Below are 12818 nucleotides of genomic sequence, written 5' to 3'. Positions count from 1 at the left end.
TCTCCTTCAAACATGAATTTTTAGATTTTAAATTCATCTACGTTTTACTATTTTACCATTATTTTTTCTTGTATGTATAAGAACTAAAAAAGGAATATAAATAGAACTTGTAACATTAAAAATGAATATATAAAATTATTTGAAATAGAAGGACATGTACTACTTATCAACGGAATTAAGATAATTAATCACTAAACTATAATTATTCATACGTACTAATTTGATCATTAAAATTGATAATCTTTGTCAAACTAATTCATAGATGACACATTATATCTCATCTAAATTGTCATATATAAGCATTGGATAGTTAAAATTAGTAGAGATGAATTTATAATTTAAGGAGAGAAAAAAGGGGACGTAGTTTTAAAAAAGATCAGTTGGCTTATATTGGAAGGCAACAAGGCAATTTTTATGAGAAAGTCGGAACCCTTTTGCCTTTGTAATCATTTCTCCCACACCCCACTACAAAACAGATCAAAAACCTATCAACTTGATATATATTATTAATTTATATACATATTTGTGTTCATAACAAATATATATAAAAATATAAATTCAAAATTGAAAGAGAGAAAGTAAAAAGCAAAAAGAAAACAAAAACTGAATCTTAGCTTTGGGTCTAAGACTTGTCTCGATCAGAAGATTGTGTGTTTTTTTGTTGGTGGGCCTTAATACCCAAATACACTGTTCTTCTGCCATTTTCATATCTCATTTTCGCACATTCTAATATTTAAATCTTAATTTCAATTATTTCTAGGTTCGAAATTACATTTTCATCCTTCGAGGGTGGGTTGGTGGGTGGGTTTTTGAATTTTGAACTATGTGATATATATAATTTTTTCTAATTAAGGGAACCTAATTTATCACAATTAAGGAAAAAGTTCTTTGAATTTATATAATATGTGATAGGTATTTTCATATATACTTTCTATAGAATGTCAAAGTAAAAATAAAAAGTCAACCCGAACATGGTTCAATTAGTTAAATTGGTATATATCATCCGTCTAAGAGGTTAGACAAAGTTTGAATTATTAAAAAAATATTAGGGTTTCTCTCAAAATCAATTGACAACTTGAGATCTTTCACAATATACCCTTTCATGATGATACTTCTTTTGGATTTTCACTATTCTTAGATTAGGTTTTTTATTTTATTTTTTTTTAAAAAAGAATCAAATTTCATATTATAACGTAAACATGAGATTTCATCTCAAAATTATTTGACATTAATTAGAGGGATAGCTCATATATCTTGATTCAAACATCTCCACATTTTTTTTAAGGTTGGATCATTTCACTTATTATTTTTCTTAATAAATTAATTATTAGAGGTATGATGGATTGATAGACACACCGAGGTAGATCTCAACCTCAAATTATTTAGTTATTGTTAAACTAAAAAATGGTCAAAATAAACATAGTTTAATTAGTGTCAAACATGTACTACCAATCTTGAGATCTAAGGTTTCATCTCTACTCCACATATTGTAAAAAAAAAAAAAAAACTAAAAAAAGGTAAAAAAAAAAAAAAAAAGAGGGTTGTTGGTCAATCATGTGTTTGATTCCACTATATTTTCTCACCTTTTTTTTAAAATGAATAATAACAATAATAGTAAATTAGTTTGAAAGTCGTTGTAATATTGGGATGATAGTGCAATTATACAATAAAGTTAACCTTGAAACTCATTAATGATAGTCAACTTAAAATCAAAGTAAAAAATTACTCCATAACTATTAATAAACCATTTGTTAACAATTCCATCACGAAATTATCCACTACTTCATTATAAAGTCATTCAAACTCGATCAGCAATAATCGAATTTCAACACTAAAAGACATCAAAATGAGACAAAAAAAAAAAAAAGAAAGATAATTACATTAAGAAAAATGTCTTCTTCAAATGTGGCACTTGGGGATCATGAAGAGGCCAAGGAAGGTCACCGGCCGATGTGCCCAAGTAACGGTTAATAAAAATCTGTAACCAAAAAACATACGTTCAATTGACATGGTAGTGTTCATTTGGAATTATAAAATAATTTCATGGCCTTATGTTCGATTATATCTAAAAGATATTTCACTTTTCGATAATATGTGGGTGAAAAATTTGAATTGATTGTACAAACATTATTATACCACTTGAACTATGCTCATTTTGACACATTAATATAAATGTTTTCGTTTATTCATACATCATATGCCTTCTCTTTTTTAGCTGAGATAAGAGATTGTTTGCATTCTACACATGAGAGAGTATATACTACAAAAAAATAATAATAATAAAGGAATCTTAACCATTAACTCATACACAATAGATCATAATTTTTTTTAAAAGATAGAATTTAGATTTAAATCTTATTTTAGTCGACCTACTTTCTATCTTAATCTTTTTTTACTCCATATATTTCAAATAATCTATTGTAATTATTATACTTCAAACTTTTGTTCATTATAGTCATTATACATTCAAAACATCCAATTTAATTCTTATTTATGGTTAATCACGATATCAATACACAAGAATACAACCAAGAAAATTTCTTGAAATATTGCTATAAGTGGAAAGTTTATGTTATAATTTTACAAACATAAACTCATAATAGCAACTTATTAACGAAAAAAAATTCTAGTACTACGATAGCGTGAAAATTTTTTCATACTACCACCATTCATTTGTTTACCACAAGAGTAACATTTAAGATTTATGTGAAGCCCATAGAATAAATAAATAATAAACTAACAAATCATTTAATGAATAGAAGAAATATATACTACGGTAGTAGTATATTTTTTACGTTTTAAAGATTGAAAAATCAAAAGGAAGAAGAAAGTAGGTTAGAAATGAAAAATGTGGAAAGGGAGGGGGGAAAAGTGAGTGGAGGGGTAAAAAGTGAAAGAAGAAAGTGGTAAAAGAAAAGGTGGAATAATGAAAGGAAAGAAGTAGAGTAGGGATTTGACCAAAGAGGGGTTCAGAAAAGTTGGGTACACACAAAAAAGGCCTAAGATGCTGCTTGTGAAACCAAAAACAAAACTACAAACCCCAAACCCAATGCCCAATACTTGAACCATATTATATATTATATATATATTCATCAAAACCCTAAAACCCTAAAAACTAAAATAAAATAAAATAAAAAAACCCTAAAAAAACCCTTTCTTGATCTGACAAGCCTCTGTACCCCATATTCCCATGCTCTCATTGTGTATGTAAATTTAAAACAATATATAAAAATAAAAAATAAAAATTCCATTTTTTTCCAGTTCCACCACATGCATGCACTGACATGCACACTCATTATATCCACACACATTTCTTCATTTCATGCAATACACCCATCTCTCTCTCTCTCTCTTCTTCAATTCCACCTTATTTTAATTTTAACAAATTATACAAACCACAATGGTAATTAATTTGTACAACGTAACTATGGTAAGTTTAAGAGTTTACTTTTAATATTTATATAAGTTTGAGGACTCAATCTTTATAATTGAAAGTTTCAAGAGGTAATTACAACTATTATCATATTTCAAGAGTAGTTTGTACAATTTGTCTCATTTTATTTTTATTCTTATTTATTTAATCTTTATTTAATTAACCTAATATTTGAATCTTTATACCTTGAAGTTTGTCCAATTTAATTTCTATATTTTTAATGGTCAACTTTTAGTCTTTGTATATTTTATAAATCTTTTTCAAAAGTTAATTTTAATGTAATTGGTTAAATAATGATAATAATTTTTATATAAGAAAACACAATATGTAAATGTGTTTTTAACATTTAAAGTAAAACTGTTAATAAATAAATTTGTTTTTTTTAAAAAACAAATCAACAATAATCTAATAATCTAACAGACAGACTAAACTTAAAATTTATTGAAAATACTTGAAGTAAAATTAAACCATGGAAAGTTGAAAACTAAAATTGAAAATATATTTAAACCTTATTATTTTATTACATTACTTGTAATATGAATGTCACACGTAACCACTGGATTTATGTTTTCTTTTTTCTTTTATATATATATATATATATATATTTCCTTTTTGAATTATTCCTTCATCATTGTAATTTTCAACCTTTTCTCTATTTTCTTAATCTAATCGATTTTTTGGGTGGGTATGTGTATGGGTATCAGTATCATTAATTTCCACATAATACAAAAAGAAACCAAACCCATTTACCTTTTTTACTTTATCAAGTAATTCTCTTTTTTTTAAAAAAAAAAAAAAAAATCTTTTCTTTATTGTAATTATTATTTTGTCCCCTTCTTGAAACAATATGGTGTGTAATGTTCAACTATTGAGAGATGGATTAAATTTAACTGTCTATTTTGTGATGTACCTCGTAGTTAATTATCGGAACTCTTAGTCAATCAATGATCTTGTATCTTTGTCTTTTTCTTTTTCTTTTTTTTCCTTTTTAAATAAATGTGCAACAACTTATTTGTGAGGGTATTTTAGGATTTTCCTAGTGTGATTGTAAGCAACCATTGTTGTGGTGCTTAGAAGTTAAGTTAGTATTCGTTATAGCTTTTCGAGAGTGATTTATAACCTTCATGTTAGAGTAGAATTCGAAAGATTGGATGCAGTCTCGAGTTTCTAATATGTTTGATTTCTCTTTCTTTATTTTCTTATTACTTGCTTTAATTTACATGGTTCATTCTAACCCTACTTTTTAAAAGTAATTAGTTTCATCCCTTCAAGTTTGTTTTTATTTCTCCCATTAGTTCAGATCTGTTTGGATTAACTGGTTTCTAAAAGTTGTCCTTCATTTTATTTAATGTTGCTTTCTTTTAGTACTTTCTTACAAATCACCTACCTTTTAGGAAAAAAGAGTAAAGTTGTTGTTCCTTCCAAAATAATCTCATGAACTTTTGAAAGATGAATTTAATTATGCATGCATGAACTTTTATAAATTACAGTTTTTTATAATCTTTACAAATTATGCTTTTCTTAAAAAAAAAAAAAAAAAAGAACAATTATAATCCCCTCATTTGTATCGTAAAAATAAAATTGATATGAAATAGAGATTTAAAGAAAAAAATGTAGTTGATCAATTAATGACTAAATATTTGTTCCTAATGTCTAATTTTTTTTAGCCCATATTGGTTTTTTTTTAAAAAAACAAATCATTTTAGTTCGTTAGATGTGTTAACATTTTTCAATACACTTGAATTGATAAGAATTTATAAGGGGAAAAAATCATCATCTCAATGACAAAATTTTCTAGTTTCCACTTTCCAAACTTTAAAAAATAGATAGAAATTTTAAGTTTTTATGGACCAAGAAAAATAAGGAGTACAAGGAAAGGGAAAAAAAAAACACAACATTATATGTGGAGTTAGTTGAATAAAGAGGAGGGTGTATGTGGTATGGAAATAAGTATGATGATGGAATTGATGATGGCATGATGATGAGATTAAAGGGAAAATAAAAGAAAATTAGATTTGTTTTTAATTTATTTTATTGGTGGGGTTGAAAAATTATGAAAAAATTGTATGAAGTGGGGAAGAGAAGTTAAGAGAGTGAAAGGTTGTAGGGATTAGGCTAGATTTCTGTAATGGGAACATTCCTATTCAAATGCTTTTTCTTTTTCTTTTCTATTTTCTTTCAATAATTTTGGTCCCTTATCTTTCTTAGTACGACAAGAACATATATAATATCAAATTGGCATACCCCATCTTCATTACATTACAACATCGGATTCTGTCTCTCTCTCTCTCTCTAAATCGCATCTCATGCAAGTTCATCACGTATCCAACATACATATACACCTTCCAATATCTCTAATTTCAAAAATTAAATAATAACCTGACACGGGATTATGCACTTCTCTTTCTTTTGTTGAAATTCTTGATTCCGATTTTTCCCGATAATTTATCCTTTTTAAGTTTTGATTTGGGTTGTCAATCCTCGTTGAACGTGGAATCCTTCTAAGTTCTAATTACTTTTAGAACTCTGTCACTTATAAATTTCTATTTACAATAGAAATGCATATCCAACGTAGAAATCCCATAAGTCAATCATCCTTTTCAGCATGTCCATTGCTATCTGTTGGTCAATTTGGAACGAAAGAAATTAAACCATCACATTTTCAATGATAAAGAATCCGATCTAGATTCTACTTGGAAGAATATTAGATCTCTAGTTAGTTTATGGTGTATCTGATCAAAGTTCTTCTCGAATGGTAGTCCTACCTAGATTTCCTTGAATCTCAATGCATTTATGTAATTTTTGTAAGAGATAGAGAGAAGCGAAGGCTAAACTATCGTTGTCAAAGACTAAACGACCGTTGAGAAGTGAAGGCTAAACGATCGTTGTCAAAAGACTAAACGATCGTTGTCAAATATCTAAACGATCGTTGACAAATATTTAAACGTCCAAGGCAAACGTCTACACGATAGAGGTGAGAGTGTAGACGATAGGGTAAGAGACTGCATGATTGGATTGAGCGTGTAGGCGATGAGGAAGACGCTACATGATGGGGTCGAGAGTGTACACGATGGAGAGTACACGATAGGATGTAAACGATAGAGATAATTAGCTACACGATAGGTAGAGAGAATAAACGATAGAATAAATAAATTAAAACGATCGGCCTTCCACGATAGATATGGCTCGTCGTGTAGCGCTATTTATTAACATATAAAATGCCACATGGCGTAACATCAATGGTCCAACATAACAACCATGAAAGAAAAAACACAAATTTAACAACCAAATAGTGGAACCTGAAAGTTGAAGAAAAAAAGCAAAAAACGAATGGAAAACTTGTTATATTTTTCAGCAGACATGACACTCGTTTATCAATTCTCTCCCTCTTTTATACTCGACTTCTTGCTCTGTATCTTCTTATTTCTTTAATGGAGCTGGGATGTGATGAAGGTGCTAAGGGGATGCAACTTAATTGGAATTTTTGGAATTTCCGGGTATACCTAACTGACCTTATCACTTACCTTTTTCAAAAAGTAATATAAGTATATTATTGGTCTATATATCAATAATGTGCTTCGATCTTTGATTTTAGTTAATGGAGAACATGAATACCACATGGAATCCATCACATACCTTAGGTAGTGATTAGTAAAAAGTAGCAAATTATGTTGGAAAACTTACACCGTAAGGGTAACGATGATATGCGAAATATCAAAACGAACTGTGCGATTATGGGAAATATCAACATTTAGGTATCAATTAGCGTTGATATTACTATTGTAGTTAATGAGCTAATATTCTAACATTTTCTTTTCAAGAAACATGAAACAAACAGGCGTACTTCTTTCAAGTCTCATGCAAACGTTAAGTCTTAATTCTACACCAATGGAACGTTCAAAAGAAGAGCAATTTACATCTTCAATTTATTTTAAAATCCATAATACTCCAACTCCCCACCCCTAGTGAAGCATTATTTTAAACAAATGGCACACAAATCTCATATTAACTATTGCAGATCTCCCTCAGCTTATTATCCATAAATCCATCTATCGAATACTGCGTTGAACTGAAATTCACCTTTTCTTTTAAGAGGAAGAGGTTTGAAGAGCGAGTCATGGAGAGCTTCACATGCATTAATCATTCTTTAATCAATCTCTCTATTTTCCTTTCAATCACTCTCTGATCAATTTCATATTTTTGTAGGCTTCAATCTTTTTCTAGTCTATGCTCTATTGATTTTTCTACATATAATTTGAACACTCACTCTTTTGTTTCTTAGTATTTTTTTAGAGTATATTGATTTCAATTTGTGGTGATTCACTTCATCCAATTGGAAACCACATTCCGATGTGAAATATGTAGAGGTTAACCACAACTTTATATGTGTGTATATATATATTACCTTCAGTTGTTAAGCATCAAGCAGGATGACTTTGAAAATAAAGGATATTACCAGTTGGCGAGGAGAGGAGTCGCATAAAATTCAACTCTTGTCATCATGGTGGTCACAAATGTAGGACTTTTCTTGTTAGTTTAGGTTGTTTCTTAGAACGTTTGTTATCAATAAAACTTTAGGTTTGAATCTTTTAGTTTCTTTTACTTTAACAATTTCAAGTTGTTACAATGTAATTAAGTAAAATTGAACTAAGCCAATGTTTACTCTAGGGAATGGGTATAAATCAATCTCAATTTAGTTAGTGGATCCCATCTGATTACTTTAGTTCTTGTTTACAAGTCCATCCGTAATCGTAATTAAACGTAGGATCCACCGTACGATCCGTAATCAAATCTTGTAAATTGATTGAGCTTGGAACAGTCCTCAATCTAATTGTGTTTGATTATGCAGTGGGACTCACACATTTTGTAATAATACTTTTGGCTGAATTTCCGTCTTTTGTTCTAAGAAATTCGGAGATACGTATTTAAAGATCTATCCATTGATAGCTGTTGAGAATGTTTTAACAATTTTATAACCCCATACAATAGTCTTACCGATCTACTGGTTCTCATTATGTAGTCGATAATAACAACAATAACAATATTGATGGTTTTTATCGATTTATGTTTATTTGATTGGTCTGAACGTTGATTTTCTTAATTTTCTTATAGCCACATTCCTACTACGCGTTATCAATCTATCATTATCATGTTACATCGATTATGACTTTAGTCACTCCGTTTGTTGCATGCAATGAAATTACCAGTTCACTCTATGCAACCCCACAAAGAAGACATAGATCAACAAAAAATAATAATAATAATAGACGATTGATCATAGAAATATTCTTTTCATTACCAAATTAAATAAAATACAAAATGATTATAGAATCATGTTATGAGGGTAGTTTAATCATTTTTGTTCTATCTTTCAATCAATGATTTGAATTAAACAGACTCGATCACAATCATATTGCTTTTGAAAAATTAAATGAGTAAACACCAACAATCACAATCACACCAGTTTACCATTCAAGCCCATTCTGATTGATTATGCAATTGGAATAAACCAAGATTATACCATTCTTCTTTCACCCAGGGTAAATGTGGCCTAAATGTTTAAGGCTACGTTTGTCATTGCAAATCATTTGAAAAAAATTTTAACTGTTTCTTGAGTTTGGTAAAACATATTTAAATTAAATCTGTTAAAATCACTTTTAAAAATATGTTAATTTATTGTTGACTTTAGAAATAGTATCCTTCTAGCTTTCAGATTCTCCAAAAATCAAGTTGAATTTTTAATTAATATTTATTTTTCAATTTGATACTTTAAAAAAAGTATTTATTTTTATATATTTATCTATTTCTCACCTAATGAAACATGTTTTCCATTTTTCATGAATTAAATGCATCATTAAAAAAAAATAGTATACCATATTCATTTTTTTAATAAAGCTATTTTCCTTAATATATTAAAATTAATCTATAACAGACAAAATTTATCATACTAAACAATTATTTAAAATTTTAAATTACAATTTTTTTTTAAAAAAAATTGATTATAAGTCTATTTTAGTTATTATATCCAAAATAAGATGATTTTGTATTTATTTACCAAATACTTTAACTTACTTTTTCAAGTTTAAGCTGAAATTTATCAAACACTATTTTACTTTTTTTAATAGCTGATTTTTTGAAAAGCACAACTGTCGACAATTATTTTAAAAGCTATAACAATCTCAAACAAAACTTAAAAGTGGTAAAATTCTATCATTGATAAACTTATTATATAATTGTAGGGACATATTAGTGGTTATATATGAAAAAGAAGTGTATTGGTGGTTATATATCACTAATAGATTCCTATTACATGATAATAGCCACAGGTAATTGATTAAAAAAAAAAAAAAATCTAGCTTCATATTTTTATTTATTTATTTATCTTTTTTTGAACAATATATAAAAGGTAAGAGAGATTAGTAGGAACATCATGATATATCAACTAGGTTGATACATCCCTAACACTCTCATCATACCTCACGAACCAAAACATGTATCATTGATTGAAAAAGTGGATATAAGCGATTGATGAACTAGAAAACAACTCCAAGTAACAAAAAAATAAATAAAATGGGATAGCCCAGAGGAAAGCCTATCATAGGAAATCATGGGAATTATAAAGAGGAGATTTAGAGCTCCAAATGACTGCAAGATATAAAATGTCCTCCCATAACTGCCCAACCTGTTTTCCACCATTCCGAAATGTTCTATCGTTCCGCTCAAGCCAGATGCACCACGAAAAGGCATATATTAGAATATCAAGCATAATGATTTTTATATATTTATCATGCACATTTTTTTTTTATCTATTTTCTCGATCATTTTCTTTCTCATTATCAATTTGTTTGTCAGTTTTTCTTTATACTTTTATTGATAAAAAAATAATAATAATACTATATACATGTGATAGGATATCAATAGTAAACTCTATTGTTGATATAAGTTTATCACTGATATATTATCCACTCCCCCCTCCACCTCCACCCTAATTGACTTAGCCCGAGCCTTAATGAGAGTGAAGTGGTGGGTCTACCCATCCCAACTAGGAATATGTTGGGATTGGCAAATGATGTGGTGCTAGGGCTCAAAACAATTTTGATGGGGCGAGTTGGATCATACAAAAGGGTTTCTTCCTTACCCATCAACCCACTTTGCCAAGATGTGGGGCAGGAATGCAACAACCTAGTCCAAGCCCACTCAGATGAAGCGGCAAGCGTATGAAGGGAGATACGATCCTTCTTGAAGATGACTCCAAAAGATCAACCTAGCCTAGCTCAACCTACTATAAAGTGAAGTAGGTGTATTAGTAGTAAGAGATGCAAACAATCGAAAATAGCTTTAAGATCTTTAAGGAGGGCTAATCAAGCTTTGAATTCCTCAAAATTGACTGCACATTTTTTATGAGCCAAATTTAAATTGTGCTATATTTACATTTTTCTACATTATTCTATATTTGCTATTACTTTAGACTTGATTGCAATATTTGTAACTGCCCCAATTCTATGAACACTTAATACTTGAACCATTAAGTGCATGAAATATAAAACAGGATTGTCATATTATTTTTCAACATCAAATAAATATTATGCTGATACATCACTAAAGGGTTGTTAGGTAATTTCGAGAGAGTTGGGTTGGGTGGGCAAAAAAGCTCCCATGTGTTGTCCACCGATAAAACAAAAATGGTGAGTTTAATGGATTTTTAGGTTTTGATTTTCTGAGAATATGTTAGATTTGTAAGATTTTTCAATGGATTTTTGGGTTCCGATTTTCTAAGTGCTGGGATTGGTGTCTTAAATCACTCCTGTATTCTTGTAATTTATCAACTCTGTATAAATAATTTGTTATTATAAAAATCATTGTTATTTTCATGAGCATACACTCAATCCAATAAACTAAGATCCAATGTTATTTTATGTAATTTAAACATGTATGTAAAGACATACGGATGGATCATGTTAGGTCTGTAGTAGATGGATAAGGCTGGACATCTTATCCTAGTGACACTATGGATACGTTCTACTTTGTAGATGTTACAAGTATTGTAAAGTGTTATAAATGATCTGATTCTGATCATTCATATGGAGACATGTGAGCAAGAGTATCCTATATAAAGAGTTTGTATAAGACCAAACCATGAAATGACTAGTCTCATTATATAATGCCGTTAATAATAGAGACTTACATTTCACCAGGATGACCATAGGTGACATGACCTGAATACTAAGTGAGTTGTGAACTTCTCTGCCTATGAAGGTGGTCCTTTGATTTGTATGTGTGAGAGTGACCAAATTGTCGACTCAATAAGTCTACCATTTTAGGATTCGTCTGATTGCGAGTTGGGAACACAGTTGCACAAGATAGAATTCATTTATTCCCTGATGTCGAGGTAAGTACCTAAATCATTCCCTTAAAGGCTGATTCCAAGGCTTGAACAATGTGGCCACACCCTCTCTTGGCCCGAGAGGGATTTTGTCATAGTTGGATTATGATATATTGTTCATTCAGAGGGATCGATGATACTTAAGGAGTTAGATGTAACTATAGGGGCAAAACGATAATTTTGGTCCACCTGTACTTATGAGCAATTTGTGAAGAGTCATCGCAGTGTTGACTGGTTATATCCAATAGACACAGAAATATATCTGTAGTGCAAAGAGTGCAGTTGTCGGTCTTTAGTGGAGTTGCAGACAGTTAATGGATGTTGAATAATTTAATTAAAAAAGTTTAATTAATTATTCAAGTACCATTAAAGCTTTAATCTATAGGTCTATAAGGTCCCTTCTGTAGCTCAATAGAATTGATTTTGAATTAATTTGAATTGTTCAAATTAATTTAGGGAATTGATTATATATGATATAATTAATTAAATTAATTATTTGTGATATGATTAATATAATATATTTGGTACATAGTTGATTATGGGAGGAATTAAATATTTGAATACGATTCAAATACTAATATATGGATGCGATTCATATAATTATTTTTTAATATGAATTGGATTTATATTAAATATCATGTATTATTGAGAGAAATAAAACTATAAGTTATATTGTATTTGATATAACATATAGTTATATATATATAATAAGTTAGTTATTATATATATAATAATTATTATTAAATTAACTTTATTTTAATTTAAATTTAAATTTCAAAATTAAAAGGGGAGTTACAACTCCCTCTCTTTAATTCTCTCTCAGTAAAAACGTGTAAGTGTAGAGTTCAGTTTTTTCGGTTATCGTTCTTCATCTTCTTCATAGAAGCCAACAGATAAGGTTTTTGTGACTTTTACACCCAAGGTTTCTTCTAGAGAAAAATTCTCTCTCATCCTCTCCCATCTCTTCCCAAAATTCAGAGCCCACAAGTCCTGAATTCTTAT

This window comes from Benincasa hispida, chromosome 12 (assembly GCF_027475165.1).
Source record: "Benincasa hispida cultivar pf3 chromosome 12, pf3_genome.v1.1, whole genome shotgun sequence".
Taxonomy (NCBI): Eukaryota; Viridiplantae; Streptophyta; class Magnoliopsida; order Cucurbitales; family Cucurbitaceae; genus Benincasa; species Benincasa hispida.
The sequence above is the reverse complement of the archived record's forward strand: the minus strand, read 5'-3'. Positions refer to the sequence as shown.